Source organism: Elephas maximus, chromosome 11 (assembly GCF_024166365.1).
Source record: "Elephas maximus indicus isolate mEleMax1 chromosome 11, mEleMax1 primary haplotype, whole genome shotgun sequence".
Classification (NCBI taxonomy): Eukaryota; Metazoa; Chordata; class Mammalia; order Proboscidea; family Elephantidae; genus Elephas; species Elephas maximus.
Genome location: NC_064829.1, coordinates 63,432,389 through 63,456,312, shown reverse-complemented (window position 1 = coordinate 63,456,312; position 23,924 = coordinate 63,432,389). Strand labels below are relative to the sequence as shown.

Below are 23,924 nucleotides of genomic sequence, written 5' to 3'. Positions count from 1 at the left end.
CACTTGAAACGAATGTTACTTGCACCCAAGTGTCATTGGCCAAAGCAAGTCATGTGGCCCAGCCCAACAACAGTGGTCCAGGAAATACAGTCCTCCCATGGAGTCCAGGTGGGAGGGAATACATAATTCCGAAATAATAAAATAATCTATTACAACTGTCTACTAGAAATTGGGAAAAGCACAAAAGAAAATACAGATACACTGAAAGCTAATTTGAAAGCCTATCATCAGGAAGGTTTCACTCAGTAGATTCTATTATGTACTAAATGCTGTATCGACCATCTGTTTTTTAGGATAAGTTTTTCTAGTGACCCTGGGTTGTATCTTTTCCACTGTGGCCTTAGCATCTTAGCTTTCTTTTGGCTTTCTTACTCTTAGCAACTCTTCATAGTTTCTGGCTTACTAAAATCCCTTCTTCTCATTTTTGAGCATAGCTAGACATTTATTACTTTCTAATTTTTTCTATTATTTTCATGATTTTAGTGAGGTGAGGGATTTAACTGTGTATTCATCATCTTGGTTTCTAGTATACCATCTTAAAACTGGAAGTTTTGTAGTGTATGTGTATTTATGTGTACATATGACAATAATTTTACTCTTTTGAGTATAGATTCGGAAGAATAAATTGACTTAGTTTTGTCAGAAAAAAGCTGCGTGATCAGTTATAAACAAATCCTTTAAAAAAAAAAATTCCCTAGTTTATTGGCTTTGAACAGCTTAAGATATGTAGCACCTTGACCTGTGGCTGACTGTAGTAGAGATTTATCATGTTCCCCAACATCCAGTTATTCTCTACTTCTGCATAAATAATTTTTTATAATTTCTTACCCTTTGAAATTTGTATTGGCTATCTGATCTGTAAAAGTTCTGGTGGTGCAGTGGTAAAGTGCTCGGCTGCTAGCTGAAAGGTCAGCGGTTCAAACCCACAAGCTGCTCTGCAGGAGAAAGATGTGGCAGTCTGCTTCCATAAAGATTTATAGCCTTGGAAACCTTATGGGCAGTTCTACTCTGTCCTATAGGGTCGCTATGAGTTGGAATCAACTCTACAGCAATGGGATGTGATCAGTTTAGGCCAATGAAATATGAACAGGGGCGATGTATATCACTTCCAGGAGAAAACATTTACAAGTGGGTACACAATGCTCCACTCTGACTCAGTGATCATGGAAGCCTGGGTTGAAGTGGAGATGCCTCGAGATCACGGGGAATGTTGGGCCAACACCTGGGAACAGCTGCCCTGGAGGGTGACCTGGCTTATAAGTGAGTAAGAAGGTAAATGCTCAGATGTAGGGATTGTTCATTTCCACAGCGTTATGGAGCCTACCTAGATGAATACAAAAGTCTATAGAGCATTACTAGGAAATAGGTAACAAAATTTAAATATTTATAATTGAATAAAGAATGTATAACTAATTTTTTTTGCTCTAATAGACTATCTTACTTTTATTATTAGGAAAACTCCTCTGGCTTTATTTTTCATCAAGCTATAGTACTTAATGAATGCAAATTAACTTTTGTTTTGAAAAACCACAAACACATTGGGGACAAGAAAAAATCTAAAAGATTAAGACCAACTCCTATGTGTTCCTATGTTCAGAGATAGATGATCGCTCTCAAGGTGATAAAGTAATAAGGCAATTTTTTATGTCTCTTTTTTTTTCTGAGCTCTCTTTACCTCTAGCTCAGAAATGGGTGGTTTTCACAGTTTGCCCTCTGCCAGCAAAATGTGTTATATTATTCAGAGGTACCTGGAAGTGAAAGTGCAGATCAAGTGCCTGGTGAACTTAATCAATCCTCCATGACTATTCATGAACAAAACTACTAAAACATTACTAACAAGATATGACAGTGATAATTAAACTCGGCAAAGGTATCATTGCTAATGTACAATCACTATTATAAGCTGGGCTTTTCCCGTAGTTGACTGTCAAATAATATGCATGTTGACAAACTTAAATTCGCAGATCTTTTTTCGATAACTGGGGTTTAATGCTATGAGTCACTTTATTGTGGTCGCTCCTGGAAAGCCCCAAGTTCCTGAGCAGCTTATGTTGCCAGGGCAAAAAGATAAGGACTTATATACAGCTCACCTAACCCTTCTGCCAGTTGCCCAATCCTGAAAGAAAAGTTTCACCCTTGAGAAAAAGCTGGTCCTCAAAGTCAGAGCACATAAAAATGTTCAGAGACATTTTTCCCTCCGAATATTGACACAGCATATGATTTAAAGCATAAATTAAATGCCAGTTAATTTTACTAAATCTCAAAATGTGCTCTGACATTTCAGAATGGGCTTAATATCTAGGCAGTTGTATTTGCTCAAACTTACTCATTTTTGCTTTTAATCAATTTTGAATGTTTAATTTCTGATACGAAGCAGGTTAGCATTGATGTACAGGTAGTCACTGGGTTACAAACTCCTGACTTATGTACAATCTGTAGTTATGAACCAACCCCATAAAGCCTATTATATTAAAAATTTGAGGTACATACAACGGTTTGTAATAACAAACGGTCGCTACTTTGCAACGCACATCAAAACATTATTATTACTGTATTATTATATTAAAGATGTTTTAGTGTACCTGGATGTGTTTAATTTTTTATTCATAAAGAAGTACACTATGTACTATATACTAAGATAAACATGTGACTCATTGATGTTAGATACAAACTGTACCTAACTGTTCTGACTTATGTACGTATTCAATTAAGCAAAGACCTGGCTCCTAATCTGGGGTATGCCTATAGTCTTTAATTTTGGGAATGTTATTTTTACTAGAAGTTAACATTTTAAATATGATGTTAATTACTCATGTTTCTGCTTAACCATCTCATTCTAATAGTAACTAACAAAGCATCATGTGTCATTTTACAGCTAATCTAACTGTACTATTTTGAGGCTGAAAGTTACTCTGACATAAAAGGATGTGTATATTCCTGATACATGTATTTATATTTTATTTATATTCTCTTTCTTCATAGGTTTGAAAATTTCAAATTGTCTGAGATTCGTATATTGAGGCATTAAATTTTGACAATTCTTCCTTCTATTTGCTCCTGTCATTATTTCAATTTTCACTTCAAATAGCCTCATAAATAGGATCTTTTGTATTTTAAAAGTATACTTTACATGCAGTAAAATTCACCTTTTTTAGTGTACAATTCTGCAAGTTTTGGTAAATCTATACAGTCATTGGATCACCACCGTAGTCAAGATATAGAACAGTTCTATCACACCCCAAAATTCCTCTGTGCTCTCTACTCCAGCCTCAGGCAACCACTGATCTCTTTTCTGTCTCTATGCTTTTGTGTTGACAAGGATGCCGTATAAATTGAATCATACATTATGTAAACTTTTTAGTATGGTTTCCTTTAGTTAGCTTAAGGTATAAGTGCGTGTGTGTGTTTATCTTGTCCCATTTCTCAAAATTTTGTTTCTTAATTTCTACATTAAATATACATTTCTGCCTCACTTTCCCAATCTGATGTTTCTTATCCAGTAATCTCTAATATAAATTCTGCACACCAAGCAGATGAATTTCCTCAAAGACTGATTAGAACAAATTCACGATTTTGATACCTTTCTTCAGGTTGCTTATCCCTTCTGGAATCCCAAACCAACCACCTTGAATAGTTCAAATCCTACATGTTCTGAATGTAGCCTCAGATCAGGCCCTGCCTTCTCTAATAGTTTTTTTTTTTTTTTCAAAAAAATAGTCAATAACAAACTCTATGTTGAATCTATCATGTAACATCTCAATGATTTCAGGTTCATTTGTGTTTGCTCCCCTACCAGATTGTAAGGTCTGAAAGAGAACATCTTCAGGAATTCCTATAAAGAGGTATTAGATGGAAGGAACTTGTCTTAAATGGCTTGGCAAACTTAATCTACTTGTATTCTGGAAAAGTGAAACATACCATTTCCACAATGAATGTACAGAATGAGAATGCTAGTTTTTCTGTAGATAGTATGTTTAAACAGTATAGCTCCGGGCAGCGGATGGAAAGTGGGATTGCCACTGCTCACTGATTCATTGATTGCATGAACAACACCTGGTGACTTCTTCTTGCCCCTAGATTTAGCAAATAGAGGGAAAATGCTAAGTTCCTAATTGAGGAGCAGATGACTCTAAAAAAGCTACTATCTTTTGCTAAAAGATAAATGAATACTATCTTTTGAAGTAAGTTTTGTAAATAATTGAACTTGAAATTTCCTTTGAAATCTGTGAGATGCAATGGCCTGAATTAGGTAACCCAAGAAAAATCAGTTTAGTATTAGTTGGCAATGGCTCCCAGAGGCTCCAAGGAAGCTCCTATTTGCTTCACAGGGACTAAGAGTATCCCAAATGAAGCACATGGACAGGGCTGGTGAGATTCACACATTTTTTATTCTAAGAATCTCAGTCTGCAGATACCTTGCAATAGTATTAGGGATTGTATGAATAAATTAATAAAGCCACAGAGTCTTAAAATAAATAATACTTGTAGAGTCATTATTTCAATAAAAAGCTTATTTTCCAAATATGGAGATCACCAGTGGCTGTGAATAACTATTCAGTTAAGTAAGCAGCTTTAGAAACATCAAGAGTAAACAAACATAAAATATCTTTCCAAATGCTTTCAAAAGATATTGAATAAGCAGGGACTGCCTTGGTAGTTCACCACTCATCTGTCAGTTTGACTTACTGTGGTGGCTTTCTTGTCACTTTGATGCTGGAAGCTATCCCACTAGTATTTCAAATACCAGCGGGGTCACGCATGGTAGACAGGTTTCAGCAGAGCTTCCAGACTAAGACAGACTAGGAAGAAAGGCCTGGCAATCTACTTCCAAAAATTAACCAAAAAAACCCTATGGATTACAGCAGAACATTGTTTGATATAGCACTAGGTTGGAAGGAGCTCAAAACACACAGTGGCCGCAGCAGTGGACTCTAGTTTGCCAACAGTCATGAAGATGGTACCCAAACCGAAAACCAAAACCACTGCCGTCGAGTCGAATCCAACTCATAGCGACCCTGTAGGACAGAGCAGAACTGCCTGATAGAGTTTCCATGGAGCACCTGGCGGATTTGAACTGCCGACCTCTTGGTTAGCAGCCGTAGCACTTAACCACTATGCCACCAGGGCTTCTGAAGATGGTACAGGACCGGGCAATGCTTTATTCTGCTCTTTAAGGGGTCACTACGAGTCAGAGTCAACTTGACAGCAACTAACACCAATAACAAACCTTGGTAGTGATAAAAATATGCCCTATAAGCCACTACTTCATTCTCTCATAATTTCTCCCTTTCTTTGATAGAAGACTTTGAAATGCATTTATTTTTCTTCAGGCCCATACTGGTGAATGCAGCCTTATACCTAACACATTGTATGTGTGCAAGTGACATTGAAGAAACATTGGAGAAACATTTCAACCGACTGATGAAAAGTATACTCTTTAACACTCATGTTATGTAGGCCTAATAATAAAAAGCTTGAACTGAAGAATCATTATTGTGATAATTCCTATAATTATAACTTTTAAATCAGGCACAGATTTCAGCTCTTAAAAAATATGAATGGGAAAGAAATAACAGTGTTCAGAAGTGCTAGGGATCTTATGTTTCTTTATTTTTCATTTGGATATTCAACGCTTGTATACACTTGAAATCAAAATGAATCTCGAGAGCGGGGGATTAAAGGAGATACCGCTCCTGTAATCAAAGTCTCACGAGCCCCCCACAAGGCAACACACAATAGTCTCCATGTTCCACCAGGCTTTGTCTCCCTAAGAAAAGACAGGCTCTGAGTTAAGCAGATGATTCAGATACCAGACACACTGTTTCCAGCCCTTGACCTAAGGCTGAGCATACATTGCTTATCTGAGCTGTCAACATATTTCAAAAAAATGTGACTCTCCCTGGGGCACAGGATGTGGGCATAAAGAACAAAACCGAGCAGCAGCTAAGTGTTTCTTTCATATCTGTGAAGGAAATCCCACAGCTTGCAAGCAAATCAAGTGGACTGAATACATCATTCGCTTTTATCACAATGGGTCATGATGAAGCAGCTAAATTAGGTGCTCTACAGTAAAACCACTTGGAAAAATGAGCCCAGCCATTTGTATGTACTGGGATTGTCTCAACTAAAAAAAGTAATAGATGCATGATTTTGATGGAGCAGTATTTATTTCTTCAATCCATGCGTTTGGGCACTGAAATTATATTCTCCAATAGAATAAAGAATGAATGCTTTTTGGAAGCCTTTTTATTACTCACTTGAGATACAATCTCTTGGAATGTGGTCTTTAGTGTAGGAACTTGAGTTTCATACAACTGTAACTTGGTGAATGGTGAGTTAACCTTGAGATGGCTTCAATTCTGTTAATGATTTCTAAGAAGTATCTATCCTTCATTTTCCAGGCATGATACAACATGATCCCTGTTACCTATGCTCGGATTTTCAAGTCAGCACTGCTGGGTTACAGTCTTTTTAGAGAATAAGATCTTCACTTACATTTGGTGAAGGACAAACTTGCTCATGGATTCTTCAAGTGTATTGAGCAAATCATGCCATTTATAGTTATAGACAATCGTTCTTTGGAAATATACCTCAGATAGTGCTCTGATAATTTTAAAAAGAAAGGCATAAATTTCCACAAATACAGAAAAAGTCAGGTAAAAAGTTCTGGGTTTTTTTTTTTTGGAACATTATATAGCATAGTATTCATGGGAAAAAAAAAAAAAAAATGAACCAGAAGGAAAAGGAACCTAGATGTTTCTGTGGTGTAAACATATTTCTATGGTGTTTTCTTATAATGCTTTTTTTTTCTGGGAATGAATGCACAGGGACTCCCTAGCTTGCTTGAGTTTTTCTCTTGCTAAGGCCTTGATACTTGGTAAGACTCCCACTTCCCTGTCTGGGATACCATCAAAGGCAGAATGTAAGGGATGCAGGCAGAGCAGCTGGTGCTCCTGGGAAGGCTTTTTTGCTCACTAGCTGAAGTTGTAAAGAGGGTCTGCAGTGCTTAGTGTCCCTTGGATTGAAGTGAAACTCCTCTAAAAATCCTTCCCTTTGCTCAGCCACATATGTCTCAACGTTGCATGCAAATGGCCCATCCAAAAACAGAAAGAAAGGAGAAAAAAAAAAAAAAAGACCTGTTGCCCTTGAGTCCATTTTGACTCATAGGAACCCTGCAGACACAGTAGAACTGCCCTATATTGTTTCCAGGAGTGTCTGGTGGATTTGAACTGCTGATTTTTTGGTTAGCAGCCATTGCTCTTAACCTCTATAGCAGTCATTTTTTTTTTTTTTAAGGACTTCGACCATATGAAAAAATGGCCACAACAGAAAGAAGCTCCCATATACCCTTCATCCAAACACCCCATTCAAGTTCACCACCTGTCCTGAGAATATCTGCTAGAGCAAAAGGATGCAAGTCCATACCAGAATCATGTATTGTACTTAGTTATCTTTCTTTTTCTTTAACCTAGAACAATACCACAGCCCTCCTTTGACCCTCAGCCATGACCCTGATGTTTTTGAAGATTTCAGGCCAGCTATTTTGTGGCATGCCCATCAGTTTGAGTTTGTGTGATGTTTCCTCATGATTAGATTCAATTACTCCTTCCTAACAGTCCAACTTGATATGCATATAATCTTATAAAAATGCACATTACGACCCAATAGGACTAGATGATGTCTTACTTTTTTAAAGCTGCCTTAACAAAATACCATAAAATGGGTGACTTTAAAAAAGAGATATTTTTTAAAAAATGAGTTCAAACATATAAAAAAGTTGGCTTCAACAGGAAGAAATTCTCTTATACCCTTCATTTAGAGACTCCATTCAAGTTTCTCCAGCTGTCCCAAGAACGTTTTAGAGCAAAAGGATCCAACTCCAATCCAGGATCATTTACTGTCTCAAAGTTCTAGAGGCTAGAAGTCCAAATCAGGCTATCAGTCATGTTGATTCTTTCTGAAAGCTCTGAGAAACTGTACCATGTCTCTCTCCTAGCTTCTGGTGGCTCCTGGCAATCCTTGGCATTCTTTGGCTTACAGCTCCATCAGCCTGCATCCACACATGGCCATTCCTTCCTCTGTCTGTTTCCGTTTCTGTTTTCCTTTTTTACAAGACACCACTCAGTTGGGATTAGGACCCACCCTGCTTCTTCATGATCTCATGTTACCTGGTAACATCTTCAAAGACCCCATTTCCAAACAAGGTCACATTCACAGGTAGCAAGGGACAGTACTTCAACATATCTTTTTGGGAGACACAGTTTTCTTTCTTTCTTTTCTTCAGAAGCATTGTCATACTGTAAACTATGTTATTTATCTATTTGCTTTCTTGCTTAGTGTCTCTTTTCCCTTCTAAATGTCAGTCTGACCACCTAGGAGGACAGACGGCTGCTTAAAAGTGGGTTCCATCTGAGCAATGACCAGAGAGAATGCCTACCACTAAAAAAAAAGTTAAGATAAACGACAGCTTAACTCAAATAAAATATATTCTTGGTGAGATTAGAGATGATGACACCAAGGAGATAAGCAGGGGTCAAAGTCTTAATACAAAAAGTCTTTATAGCACTCTTTCAAATAGATAATGCAAAGAATACCCCAATGGAAGAATGAACCAAAGAACACAAAGAGGTTTTGCTTTTGAAAAATTCTCAAAAGAAGGATGGGAAACATTTACATAAGATGTTCAGTAGCAATGATAATCAGTGAGATACAAATTAAAATGAACCATTCTTTAGCAATGAGATTAAAAAAGCAGTAATGCCCAGTGGTGCTGAAGTTGAGAAAGAGAGAGAGGGAGGGAGTGACAACTGGTACGCTAATGCACTCTTGGCTAATATAAACGTTCTTTGCAATTTAGAATTTGTATCAAATTTAAAATGTGCACATTGTTTCATGCACAAGTCCACATCAAGGAAATTATCTTAACAGAATAATTTAGCAGGTGGATACAGGTATGTATACAATTCTGTTCATTTTTAACATGGTTTATATTAGCAAACAACTGGAAATAACCCAAATGTCCATTTGTAAGGATTGTTTAAATAAATTATATTAAGAACCACACAGTGGAGCATTATGCAGCTGCCAAACAGGCTTTAAATATACAGAGGAAAGATCATGATCTTTTTTTAAGTAAAATAAAAATTTTAGATATTCGAGATATATAAAACAGACTACAGGCCACAAGAGAAAGTGAATAAAAAAAGGTTTTAGGTGTTCTCACTAGTTCATTTTCCCATGGGTTGACGTTCCAACCTGTTGTTCCTAGGTGATAGTATTACAGTTATTTTTTCTGCTTTAAAAAAATTAGTGGTCTATATTTTCTATTTTTCTTTTTCCTGCATGTATTGCAAGTATACCTTGCTTTTTGTAAGAAGAAAACAGCAATAAAAGTTTATTTTAAAATAAAACGTATTATTGCTTTCATGTAAAAGTCAATTGGAAACATAACATATATTCACAGATAGAGAACATTATACCCTAGGGAAAAACTTAGTATAGTATTTTTTTAAATGTAAAATTGTATTTTAAATCTATCACATAAATAAAACAAAAGACAACAACCACATGATCTCATCAATTGATGCAGAAAAGGCATTTGACAAAGTCCAACACCCATTCATGATAAAAATTCTCAGCAACATAGAAATGGAAGGAAAATTCCTCAGCATAATAAATGGCATTTATACAAAGCCAACAGTCAATAGCCAGCATCATCCTAAATGGACAGAGTCTGATAGCATTCCCTTTGAGAATGGGAACCAGACAAGGAAGCCCGTTATCACCACTTTTTCAATATTGTGCTGGAGGTCCTAGCCAGAGCAATTAGTCTAGAAAAGGAAATAAAGGGCATCCAAATTGGTAAGGAAGAAGTAAAGGTATAACGATTTGCAGATGCTTTGGGTTACTGGGTATGATCTCATCCACGGAAAACCCCAAAGAATCCACAAGAAAACTACTGAAACTAATAGAAGACTTCAGCAAAGTATCAGGATATAAGATAAACACAAAAAAATCAGTTAGATTCCTTGACATCAACAAAGAGAACTTCAAAGAAGAAATCACCAAATCAATACCATTTACAATAGCCCCTAAGAAGATAAAATAATTAGGAATAAACCTAACCAGAGACATAAAAGACCTATACAAAGAAAACTATAAGACACTACTGCAAGAAACTAAAAGAGACCTACATAATGGAAAAACAGACTTTGCTCACAGATACGAAGACTAACATTGTGAAAATGTCAATTCTACCCAAAGTGATCTACAGGTACAATACAATCCCCATCCAAATTCCAATGATATTTTTCAATAAGATGGAGAAAATAATCACCAACTTCATGTGAAAAAGGAAGAGGCCCTGGATAAGAAAAGTATTACTTAAAAGAACAATGTGGAAGGCCTCACTGTACCTGATTTTAGAACTTATTATACCTCCACAGTAGTCAAAACAGCCTGGTACTGGTACAACAGATACATAGACCAAGGGCCAGAATTGAGAATCCAGACATAAATTCAGCCACGTACAAGTAGCTGATATTTGACAAAGGCCCGAAGTCCGTTAAATGGGGAAAAGGCAGTCTCTCTAACAAATGATGCTGGCGTAACCGGATATCCATCTGCAAAAAAATGAAACAAGACCCATACCTCACACCATGCACTAAAACTAACTCAAAATGGATCAAAGATCTAAATAAAAAAATCTAAAACAATAAAGATCATGGAAAAAAAAAATAGGGACAAGGCTAGGAGCCCTAATGCATGGCATAAACAGTATACAAAATGTAACTAACAATCCACAAGCACCAGAAGAGAAACTAGGTAACTGATTGTGCCTAAAAATAAAACACTTATGCTCCTCAAAAGACTTCATCAAAAAAGTAAAAAGACAACCTACAGACTGCGAAAAAAATTTTGGCTATGACATATCCAATCAGGGTCTGATCTCTAAAATTTACAAGATACTGCAAAATTTGAACCACAAAAAGACCAACAACCCAATTAAAAAATGGGCAAAAGGTATGAACACGCACTTCACCAAAGAAGACATTCAGGCAGCTAACAGATACATGAGGAAATGCTTATGATCATTAGCCATTAGAGAAATGCAAACCAAAACTACCATGAGATACTATCTCACCCCAACAAGGCTAGCATTAATCCAAAAAACAGAAAATAAAAAATGTTAGAGAGGATGTGGAGAGATTGGAATACTTATACACTGCTGGTGGGAATGTAAAAAGCTACAACCACTTTGGAAATTGATTTGGCACTTCCTTAAAAAGCTAGAAATAGAACTACCATATGATCCAGCAATCCCACTCCTTGGAATATATCCTAGAGGAATAAGAGCCCTCACACGAATAGATATATGCACATCCATGTTCATTGCAGCCCCATTCCCAATAGCAAAAAGATGGAAACAACCTAGGTGCCTATCAATGGACGAATGGATAAACAAATTGGAATACTATGCAACAATAAAGAACAACAATGAATCCACAAAACATTTCATGACATGGATGAATCTGGAAGGCATTATGCTGAGTGAAATTAGTCTTGAAAAGACAAATATTGTATGAGACCACTGTTATAAGAACTCAAGAAAAGGTTTAAACACAGAAGAAAACGTTCTTTGTTATCAGGAGTGTGGGGAGGACGGGAGAGGGAAATTCACTGACTAGATAGTAGAAAAGAATTATCTTAGGTGAAAGGAAGGACAACACACAATACAGAGGAAGTCAGCACCACTGGACTAAACCAAAAGCAAAGAGGTTTCCTGAACACAACCAAATAGTTTGAGGGACAGTGTAGCAGGGGCAGGGACCTAGGGGCCGTGGTTTCAGGGGACTTCTAGATCAACTGACATAACAAAGTTTATTAAGAAAATGTTCTGCATCTCACTTTGGTGAGTGGCATCTGGGGTCTTAAAAGCTAGCCAGCAGTCATCTAAGATGCATCAATTGGTCCCAACCCACCTGGAGCAAAGGAGAATGAAGAACACCAAAGACACAAGAAAAATATTAGTCCAAGAAACAAAAGGGGCCACATAAACCAGATACTCCAACAGCCTGAGACCAGAAGAACTAGATGGCGTCCAGCTACCACCAATGACCGCCCTGACAGGGAGCACAACAGAGAGGCCCTGACGGAGCAGGAGAAAAGCGGGGTGCAGAACTCAAACTATAGTAAAAAGACCAGACTTAGTGGTCTAACTGAGACTGGAGGATCCCCAGAAGACATGGCCCTCAGACTCTCTATTAACCCAGAACTGAAACCATTCCTGAAGCCAATTCTTCAGATAAAGAATAGACCGGACTGTAAGACATAAAACGATACTCGTGAAGAGCGTGCTTCTTAGTTCACGTAGCTACACGACACTAAATGGGCAGCTTCTGTCCAGAGGTGAGAAGAGAAGGCAGAAAGGGATAGGAAGTGGTTGAATGGACAGGGGAAATAAGAATGGAAAGGAGGAGTGTACTGTCATATTATAGGGATAGCAACTAGGGTCACATAACAATGTGTGTATAAATTTTTATATGAGAAACTAACTTGAGCTGTAAACTTTCACCTAAAGCACAATTAAAAAAGAAAAATTGTATTTTATTATTTAAAAACCATTAACACCAGACACTACCTGGTCTCTTGAGAATCAAGAAAATTTTAATCGATTTATTTGTCTCTCTCTTTTTGTGTTTGTTAGCCTGAGAAAAAGCATAGTGAGGCAGCAAAACAAAGAAAAACAACCAAATTAGAAAAAAAACAAACACTAAATTAGAAAAGAAGGCATTTTCTGTCCTTAGTGGTGAATTAAATGGTCCAAACAGCACGACAAAAAACAAAACTAAATGTATGAGCTTATTTTCTCCCAAATTTCTGGCATTGTCAACATCAACATGGAAGTGACTGAGTCACAATTTAAATTAAAAAAAAAAAAAAAAGTACTCACTTAATGCTACTGAAAAGCTTCATTTTGTTAGCTGGCACTAAACATTGCCCAAAATAAGAAATTGTTTCTAGGTAGAAAACAAAGAGCAGCAGCATTTTCTTTTTTACTTTTAAATGAAAATTGGCAGAGAAATGGGTTGTTTTCTTACATAAGTGATTCTACTGTGATTATATGCAGCTCTGAAAAAAATATACAATTTGATCTTTGCCTTTATTCCTTCTCCTCTTGGTGGTTTCAGTGTTTTTATGTCAATAACGGACTCAAGAAATGGAAACTCTTTTTTTTTTTTTTAATTTGCCAGACTTGGGGATACACTCCATTAATACCTAATACTACGAATGAAAACAGCAGAGCTATAAATAAACAATATTGTTTAATAGTCAAACAACTAGTAACACTTTGATTTTAAGTTTGGACCATAGGTTTACCCCATTCATAGTAAGTAGTACTTTGAAATATTGCCCCTGCTGATAGTACTATCCACATGTTCTTTGAGGACCTAACACAGAGAAACTCTGCAAGCATAGGTTGACTTAGAATGAAGTGGCTTTTCTCTGCTTGGGCATCTATGAAGGAACTCATGCTCTCTCCTACAAAAGGGGAAGCATCAGAAAGTAGTGGAGCTACAGTACCCCTGTGCATCTGTGAACTTGGTTCTCACCTGGACTCTACCATCACAAGTTCTTTGACCCCCAAAGCAACCAATTGCCATTGAGTCGATACTGATTCATGCAGGCCCATGTGTTTCAGAGTAGAACTGCACTCCATAAGGTTTTCAGTGGCTGTGATCTTTAAGAAGCAGTTCATCAAGCCTTTCTTCCTAGGTGTCTCTGGGCAGATTCAAACCACCAACCTTCCAGTTAATGCCACCCAGAGACTTCTTTCTCTTTGGCGCCTAGCAAGTATTTAACACATCCATGCTTCTGTTTCATCATCTGCAAAATGGTGAGGAGTATGACATTCTGGGGACTGCCTCTCCATTGTAAAATGGGCCATCTCTGTTCATCTCCAGCTGATTGCTGCCATGGGACACACTTCTAGGTCTTCCCTTCTTCCAAAAGAAGTTGAAAATCAAGATTTCTATGTGAACTCCCATTAAACAATACTAACAGCTATTCCAACAAATTTTCTAACATTGGATGGATCAGCCTAACACATTGTCATGTGACCTCTGTTCATACAACATTTTAATATCTTCAGACTGAGAATTACCCTTCATGTAAGGCTCCAAACTAATTTCTTATAAAAATCTAAAGACAAGAGCTGCTGCCAAATTTGGGTGACATTTCACCGTTCTTGCTTAACTATGTGCAAAAGGCATGTCTTTTAATACAGCTACCGGAGTTCATTTTGATTATTTCCAACTTTTTATTTGATGAAAATTCAGTCCTACTTAAATGTCATTGATAATGGCACTCAGAAAAATATGCAAATGTATTCATCCAACACTCAAAGTTTATACAGAGTTTTAAGATGGTAAATGCTAGAGTGGGAATTCTGACTAATACTTATGAAGTGTTTTCTGGGTTCCAGGTACGATTATATATTAGTTAATTTACTTCTCATAACAATCACCTGACTAGGTACTATTTTTATTATCTCCATACATATAGAGAAACGGAGGCACAGAGATGTAAGTATTTAACTTCTCACACAGCTAGTAAGTGGTAGAGCTAGGATTTGACAGAACTCAATCTCAATCCCTCTGCTAATCTGCCTTTCAAATTAAAAGGTTAACAAATATCCAAACAATTATGTATCTTTATGTGAACAGCAATCTCAGGCTGTATGCTTTCTTGTGATGTAGTATACAGCACGAATCTGTAACTTTCTTTAACTTGATTGAGCTTTTACAGTACGCCATCTTTTAAATCCATTATGAATCACTCGTTGTGTTTAGAGCCCAAAATACAATGCAAGGAAGAATTTGTTTCTTCATGGAAATTCTTGGTTTGTTCATTTGCTATTGTCATTTCAAATATTTCACAGAATCCTGAAAATACAAGCATTGGAAGTGACATACTATAGAGACCATCTGGCCCAAATTCTCCTTAATCGAAAAGTTGGGAAAACCAAGTATGTAGGTATGGCATCTGTTTCTCTGTTGGCCACCAAGATTGAGTTGATACACATGAGAATCCTTTTCCTTTACCTCTCACCTATTTTCTCTCTTTATGCTACAAATGACAAGAAAGAAAATGCCCTTTCCTGACAGAAGAGAACTCTCAGAGGAGGAAAATAGTCAGGATGCTAGTCAGTTCGTAGTGAAATCAAAATATTTTAAATCCACAAGAGTCTGCTTCAATTTTTTCTGCCAACTTTCTGTTCAAAGGCTGAAAGGTATTTCAAATTCCATTAATTTACTGAGTATCTACTACATTTATACCAGGAACTAAAATATTCTAAATTTTGACATAAAAATATCAGAAGTTAGCCATTATGTTGCCATCAATAAAAAAGACAACTATTATGCTATTGACACTGGTGACAATTTTACAAACCACTTCTGTCCAAATATTTTCCTCCTGGTGACTATTATCAAAACTTTTAAATATCTACTTTTTGTTGGAAATTTGTAGAGCAAATTTTCTTCTGGCAGTAATCCAGAGGAGGGCTTCCTTCTTTCTCTAACACAAGAACGCGTGCTGTGCAATAGAGCACTGAAGAAAAACGCTTTGAACATGAATGACACCTACTTACCAGTCAAACAAATGGTGTTCTTTCCTTTCTGAAGGTTAGACAGTAACTAGAGGAAGTAAATGAAAGGATTACTTAAAAAACGAGGGTCTATATAATTTATCGCCTTTTTACATGCATGCATACATTTCTTTTTACTCATTAACACAAGGGCTTATCTAATTACCTACTCCTCGCCTTCCCTCAGTTTGTGCAATCGAATAAGGGGGTTGGACTATTATTTATTTGGCCTCATATTTGCTTCTGTGACCTGGTAAGGGCCATGTAGAGAGACCAATTTGTGGGGATTGCAACCAAAGTTAGTTTGTGAGTCTGAAGCTCTTGATCCATATAGAGTTGAGATGCCTTTTATTTATTTATTTATTTTAATGCTTTAGATCAACCTTTATTTTGAGATGAGGCTATAAAGGACTGGAAGGGGTTTAAGCAAAAAACTGGTAAAGGATTCTAAAACCCAAATGACATATGGTAGCTTCTTAAATTAGTCACCTGGGCTCACATTCTTATTGTAAACTTCTTGCTCAAGATTTTTTTTTCAAATTATGCTTTTAAAATTACGTTTAAAAAAAAAAAAAAAGAAACCAAACCCATTGCTGTTGAGTTGATTCTGACTCATAGCAACCCCATAGGATAGAGTAGACCTGCCCCATCGTGTTTCCAAGGAGCAGCTGGTAGATTCCAATTGCTGACCTTTTGGTTAGCAGCCGTGGCTCTTAGCCACTGTACCACCCGGGCTCCAGAACTGCCTTAAGTTTCTTTGAAATAGACTTAGCAATAGAAAATTTTGGTACATTGATGCTGAATATGGTATTTAGAAAGAGCCAAAAATTATTGTGAATCAAGTGAAATACATAGAAGAGTTAAAGAAGTTGGGTCATGCCAATCTCTGTGTGACTCAAAAAAAAAAAAAAAACCTTGAAGATAATTCTACAAGTGTTAAAATATTTTACAGCAATTTAGGCATCATTATAAAAGGCATAACTTTATAGGGTGACAATTTTTTTAGAGAAAGCGCTCACTCAGATTTCTGAATTCTTATATACTTCCTTAAGAAAAATACTACTGAAAGCTGATGTGCTGTATCAAATGTTGCAGATGGCATTTTAAGAATGTGGGCACCTGACATAAAAGCATCTCTTAAGAAAAATTAAAATTTGTTCTTTGTTGAAAATTGTGTCTGTTAAGAATATATACCAAGTACCCGACTGTTCGAAAGTATCTGTTTACTGGATTCTTCAATTTTTGGAACTACATATTTTAACATGCAGAAGCAGTCTGAATATGCTTGTCTTCAGGCATCAGGCAAGATTAAATCACTGATGATCTTTATATAATCAGCCCCCAAAATAAATCAAGCCATAGTTACGGCAGTGGACAGAAAAGATGTTTCAGGGTAATTGGGAAGGAATAATTTTTGACAAATGTACTCATTCTTCTTGGAAAATGTTTCAAATGTCTCTTGGATATTGTCTTTAAACACTGTAGCTAAGTTCTACTTTTACAACCGTCTGCTTTATATACTTACCAGTCTTTTTTCCTTTTTAAATATGTCATACTTCATTCCTGGTTTGATATATGTTTAGAAAATACTTTGTAATATCAACAAATTCTGTGTGCATGTGTGTGTGTGTGTGACTCTGTGTGTGTGTCTATGTGTGAGAGAGAGAGACGAAGACTTCAATTTGGCCTTTGTCTTTGGTTTTTTAAAAGGTAACCCTTGAAATAGCTCCAGAAATCAAAGTGACTTTGTTTTCTAAAATAGCCAGGCAACACTTAAACGTGTCCAAATGAGTGGGGGGCTACACAGACCACACCTGACTACTAACCTCAGGAAGGGAAGGGGGCATAATTCAGTCATGTACATTCAGTGAATTGATCAATCAGGAATGAGACCCCAGTTATGACTATGCAATCATGCCCATAAAAGCCCTGACCATGGAAGTTGGATGAGCTTCCTAAACTGATGAAATGGTGCATGCACAGAGAAAGTGGCACATCCCTGGGGACAATGGAGTCTTGTGCTGCGAACCCTACTGAACCTTGCCTGATGGGTCACTTTGTATCTTTCTACTTATAATAAATGGGCAACTGTAGTATGGTGATAATCTCCATGAATTCTGTGAGCCATTCTAGAGAATTAATGAACCCACAACGGCAATGAGCCAGTAGGGGCTGGCGCCTGCCTATTCGGCAGTCAGAAGGACAGAGTCCTTCCAACTTATGTGTTTTGACCTAGCTCAGGGTGGCCAGGGATGAGAAAATGCCACATGCGTGGCTGGCAAGGATGATAATGGAGACATGGGAAGCTGAGGACTGAGTCCACTTGCAGGTGGAATTTTGATTCATGCACTAAAGGTGGGGTTTGCCCATCTTCCCCTTTATTAGTGCAGTGTGTCTATTATCAAAGTGTGAATACGTTTAAATGCTATCTTTCTTTTTCTAACAAACACAGAATGATAGGGTATCAGTGATTCATTGCTTCATTTCATTTATTTTTCTTCAGTGAAAAGTTTATCTCATGTTAAGCTGTGTCTAAATAGAGCTATGAAATCCAGCGCTTTGAATGAATGGATGGATCAGTTAGAACAATTGACCAATTTGGCCAAAAAACAATTTACAGTCATTGATCCAGCAAATTGAATCAAAATAGTCTACCGCTCATTGGTATAGACAAAACCCAAAACCAAACCCATTGCTGAGTCGATGCTGACTTGTAGTGATCCTATAGGACAGAGTAGAACTGCCTCCTATGATTTCCAAGAGTGTAATCTTTACGAAAGCAGACTGCCGCATCTTCCCTCTATGGAGCAGCTAGTGGATTCAAACCACCAACCTTTCTTTCAGTTAGCAGCTGAGCACTTAACCACTGCACCACCAGGACTCCTACAGGTAAAAAACAACTTCAGTAAATCTAGAACAGACGAGGGTGGGATTAGAGTGTTAACATGAAAAAGTCCTGGTAACAGATTGTTTCATTGCAGTTAATTTCAGTTCTGCTAATGAAATAGGAAACAAGCAGAAGGTGATTTGCGTTTGAACACCACTGTTCTTCTGATATGCTAATTACATTGCAGAGACTGTTTTGATCTAAAGATCTCTGCGAAAGATACAAAAGGCCATTCTTAGTACATACATTTTTTTCTACCAGTTTTTTTTAGTCATTTGCAGCATCTGAATAAGTTCAAATGTAAAATTATTATGAGGTGGAAACAGGAAAAAGAATATGAAGACAGGACATCTGAAGACCCTGTGTTTGGGCAATATATTCAACTGTGTGTGTATGTAGGTATACATATTTATGTAGCAGGATGGAATTTTTAAATTTCTTTTTGAATATCTATCACTTATAAATTGTTGGGACAATAATATGTAAACACTTCCCAATATTTTGTTAACCTATGATTTTAAAATAAATAACTGCTATTTAAGCAGGATTCCATATAACACCTGTTTAGAAAAGTACTAATCAGTTTGACTGAAAGCAAACTGCAGCAGGCCTACATTTATTGCTTAGATACTTTTAAAAATTAGCACAATATGAATTAAAACATTTATATGAATATAAAAATAAAATGTTTCAACACTGATGTGCCCTTTCAGTTCATAATAGAATTTTAAGAGTGCTGTGTTTGGAGCCCTGGTGGTATAGTGGTTAAGAGCTATGGCCGTTAACCAAAAGGTCAGCAGTACCAATCCACCAGTGGGACCTCAGAAACCCCATGGGGCAGTTCTACTCTATCCCACTTGACAGCAATGGGAAACGTTGTTATAGGATAGAGTAGAACTGCTCCATAGGGTTTCTGAGGAGGAGCTGATGCATTTGAACTGCTGACCTTTTGGTTAGCAGCCATAGCTCTTAACCACTACGCCACCATGGATATCACTATAAATGAGAATTGAAAAATTTCTTATAGTCCTGGCCCAGGTGGTCTACATTTCTTCAACTGCAACGTCAGAATAAAAGTTAACGTTTTCAGCCAAGTGGCTATAAACTCTGTGTTTTTGCCAGGATAATCAGATCCAATACCTGGAATAAATATTATTAAGGTAAATGTCACAGTTACTTAGAACCATGATTTAAACAGAATTAATGGATTTTTATGTATAATTTCAATGATCTTTCTTATGCACTGTGAAAAATCAAGACACATTCTTTCTCCAAGGAACCATTTCTCTGTTACTGAGTTCAGCAGGGCAAAATGCTGGCTACTAAAGATTGTGGGCCAATTCTACAGATTTGGGAATAAAAGTGCCTACTCAAAAATAGCTTCTTCCTAAATCCTGCGATTTACGAAGATGTCACTGAGTTACTGAAGTCTTAAATGAAAATTCCCTTTTGAAAGTTATTCCTTTTGTTTAGTTCCTGTTTAACATAAATTCTAAGGAAATGTAAAGCTAGTTGGGAAAAGAATTCTGATTTGATCAATAAGGAAGAAAAAGGTCAGAATTGGAGAAAGTTTTTTTTTTTTTCCAGAGTAGACTAAACATCTGAGAGTCAGGGTAAAAGGTCAAAAATAAAAATTAGGTTTTTTTTCTTCTTTTTTTTCTAATTTTATTGTAAAGTTGAAAGGAAATGAACAATAAAAAACAAACCTGTTGCTTGTCAAGTTGATTCCAACTCGTAGCAACCCTATAGGACAGAGTAGAACTACCCCATAGGGTTTCCAAGGCTGTAAATTTTTACAGAAGCTGACTGCCACATCTTTCTCCCATGGAGTAGCTGGTGGGTTTAACTGCTGACCTTTTGGTTAGCAGCCAAGTGCTTAACCACTGAACTACCGCCAACCACTAGGGCTCCTTGAAGGGTAATAATAAAGGTAAAATTAGCAAATTGCCTGGGGCCATTGTTGTAGTCTCAACCAAAAACAAAACAAAACAAAACTCATCTCTGTTGAGTCAATTCTTACTCCTAGCGACCCTAAAGGACAGAGTAGAACCGCCCCATATGGTTTCCAAGAAGCACCTGGTGAATTTGAACTGCCGACCTTTTAGTTAGCAGCTGTAGCTCTTAACCACTATGCTACCAGGGTTTCTGGTTGTAGTCTCAGTGCTCTTAAAAATCCACTGAATCACCATACTCCACCAGAGTGTGCAATCAGCAATGGCACCAACAAAATTAAAATACTTGGAGAATTTATAAGTCTTTAAACCTGTGCCTCTTTCAATTAAATCTCTCTAGTTCAAGGTTGTCTGGTTTAACCTTGTTAATCCAATTTGAGCTAATTCTTTCTTCTACCTTATTATTTTTCTGGCCTCGCTGAGGAAATAAAACAAGGAGGAGCATAGAAGGAGACACACAGAAAATATTTATTATTGTTACCAGTTGTCGTTGAGTGGACGCTGACTCATGGCAACCCCACGCATGTCTGAGTAGAACTGTGCTTCATAGGGTTTTCAGTGGTTGATTTTTTGGAAGTAGATAGCCTGGCCTTTCTTTCAAGGCACTTCTGGGTGGACTCAAGCTGCCAGCCTTTTGGTTAGCATCTGAGTGCTTTAACCATTCCTGTCGCCTACAGAGCCCACAGAAAATATAGATGCGCATGAATTGTGGTAGCAATGCAGTCAAGCCTGGTATCTTCCTCCATTCCAGAATAGTGACTTCTGGTTGACAACCGGGGTCCGTGTAGAGCCAGATATTTTTAGTTCAAAATTGCTTGAATGGAATCTTTTACTGGAACTTTAGAGTAAGTTAATTTTAAAAGAATCAATGTGAATAAGTTATATGGAGTGAGTTAAGAAACTCTTAACCTAGGCATCCAAAAAACCAAACCCACTGCCATCGAGTCGATTCTCACTCATAGTGACCCTATAGGACAGAGTAGAACTGCCCCATAGAGTTTCCAAGGAGTGCCTGGTGGATTCGAACTGCTGACCTTTTGGTTACCAGCCATAGCCCTTCACCACCACTACGCCACCAGAATTTCCACCTGGACACATATACACAGATTAAAAGATGTAATAAATGCAGTGTAATGTAATAAATATGTACTTTAGCCAGTTAATGTTTTCTTCTAAAATCTTACACTTATCTTTACTGATTAGCTCTGCATTTTATAATGTTACCTGAAGTTTGCTGCTGCTACTGCTATTGCTTAAATTTTACTTCTGCCTCTGTGTGTGTGTGTGTGTGTGTGCACATATGCTGAGAACTCAAAATTCCTGTCTGCTAAGCAAGAGATGGAAACCCTAGTGATGTAGTGGTTAAGAGCTATGGCTGCTAACCAAAAGCTTGGCAGTTCGAATCCACCAGGCACTCCTCGGAAACTCTATAGGGCAATTCTACTCTCTCTTATAGGGTAGCTGTGAGTCAGAATTGACTTGATGGCAATGGGTTTGGTTTGTTTTTTTTGAAGCAAGAGATAAGACCTCCTGTCCAAACAGGGAGCAATGTCATCTTTTCCATCTCTTCCTGTCAAATAGTTACTTATAAGCACTGATGGAGGCAATCAGATGGGTTCCTCTTGTTTGCATTTGCTTAGAACTCCTTCCCCTTTTGAAAATAACAATGTGCCAGCTTTACTCACGGACTCTCTCCTTGCCTAAAGAACTTTCCCCAGAGTCTGGATTGGGCACATGACCAAGCCAAGAAACTCAAAGGTAATGAGACATAATTCTAGAACATTTTTGAGTTAGGAGATAAGCCTAGAATGGCTGACAGCCATCTTGCTCCTATCCATGAGGGCAACCTAGGAGAACTGATCCAGGATATGGGGGAGACAGAGCCCTAAGGACAGTTTCAGACAGGGAATCCAACCCTATGTGTAGCTAGCTCTGATTTTACAACTTTCGGGCCTTCAGCTTTTGTGAGAAAGACTAAGTTTTCAAAGCAACATTAAAACATATATATTTTAGTGTGTTTTATGTGAAAGTTTACATAGCAAATTAGATTCCCATTTAACAACTTCTGTACAAATTGTTCCGTGACATTGGTTACAGTCTTCTCAGTGTGTCAGTATTCTCATTATTTCATTCTGTTTGTTCTGTTTCCACTGATCTAGCTTTCTTGCCCCTTCTTGCCTTCTCATCTTTGCTTTTGGGTAAATGTTGATTGTTTGGTCTCAAACAGCTGATTGTTTAAAGGAGCATATTACTCATGGGTGATATTGTTTATTTTATAAGCCAATCTATTATTTGGCTTTAAATCTGTCTTGGAAGACGTACGACCAGAATGCTCCTTAGAAGCAAGGATTTCGAGACTTCCTGTCATGTACTTTGGACGTTATCAGGAGAGAACAGTCCCTGGAGAAGGACATCATGCTTGGTAAAGTGGTGGGTCAGAGAAAAAGAGGAAGACCCTCAACAAGATGGATTGGCACAGTGGCTGCAACAATGGGCTCAAGCATAACAAAGATTGTGATGATGGCGCAGGACTGGGCAGCATTTCATTCTATTGTTCATAGGGTCGCTCTGAGCCGGAACCAACTTGAAGGCACCTAACAACAACAACAACGACAACATTATTTGGCTCAAAGATGACCTCTGGGGGTGGTGTACCACCTTTTGCTTATCCATTTATCTGCTGATGGACATTTGATGCCATCTAAAGAAGGTAACTTGTGTTTCACCTTCAAAATGAAAAATTAAAGGGAAAAAATTTTCTGAGCTATTCTAACACAAAGGACCAGAGAAAAGATTTTAACTCTTTTCTGCTCACTCGCTTGTAGTAAATATTTATTTTTCATATCTCTACTCAATATTAGGAGCAAATTTGGGGCTTTACTATTTAGCATGTCCATCATTTCTTCAAATACTAAATTGCCTTGGGCACAATGAATTAAGTAAAGCAAGTAAACTTGAGTCAATTACTTATGAGTTGATGTGTCTGAGCACAGTAGAACTTCATTAATCTCTGTTGCTCCAGGGAGATGTGTTTGCTGTTGTTCAGGATACAAAGACCTGAACAACACTGGCAATAAATCATAAAGTCACTGTATCATAGATGAATAGCTTATTTAATTTAATTTAATTTACTCATGAACACTTCCAGTTACAGTATAAAAACATCAAATGCCTCATTTCTGGATAAATATAGTTCTTTCAGGGATGATGAAAAATAATAATTATTCTTCAAAAAACTAATGTTATTTTAAAAATTATTTTTAAAAGAAAAATAATTGATTTTTCTTTCACTTTCCTCTAACTTTTCCTGTCTTAACCTTTCAACTGGGATCAATCTTTAGAATAACTTAAAGACCATGCGCATATGCTTTCACTGCATATTTAACAGATACAAAATGTGTGTCTAGAGTTAAAGGCAAGGAGCCCTAGTGATGCA

General features: G+C 37.2%; 1 long non-coding RNA gene across 1 annotated transcript in view; it reads right to left on the bottom strand.

Moving 5' to 3' along the window:
• Positions 1–15,652: 15,652 nt before the first annotated feature.
• Positions 15,653–23,924, bottom strand: part of LOC126085166 (uncharacterized) — a 77,541-nt gene continuing 69,269 nt past the window's right edge. The window contains exon 3 of the long non-coding RNA XR_007519187.1: positions 15,653–15,698. This is a non-coding gene — a long non-coding RNA (uncharacterized LOC126085166). The remainder of the gene's footprint in view (positions 15,699–23,924) is intronic.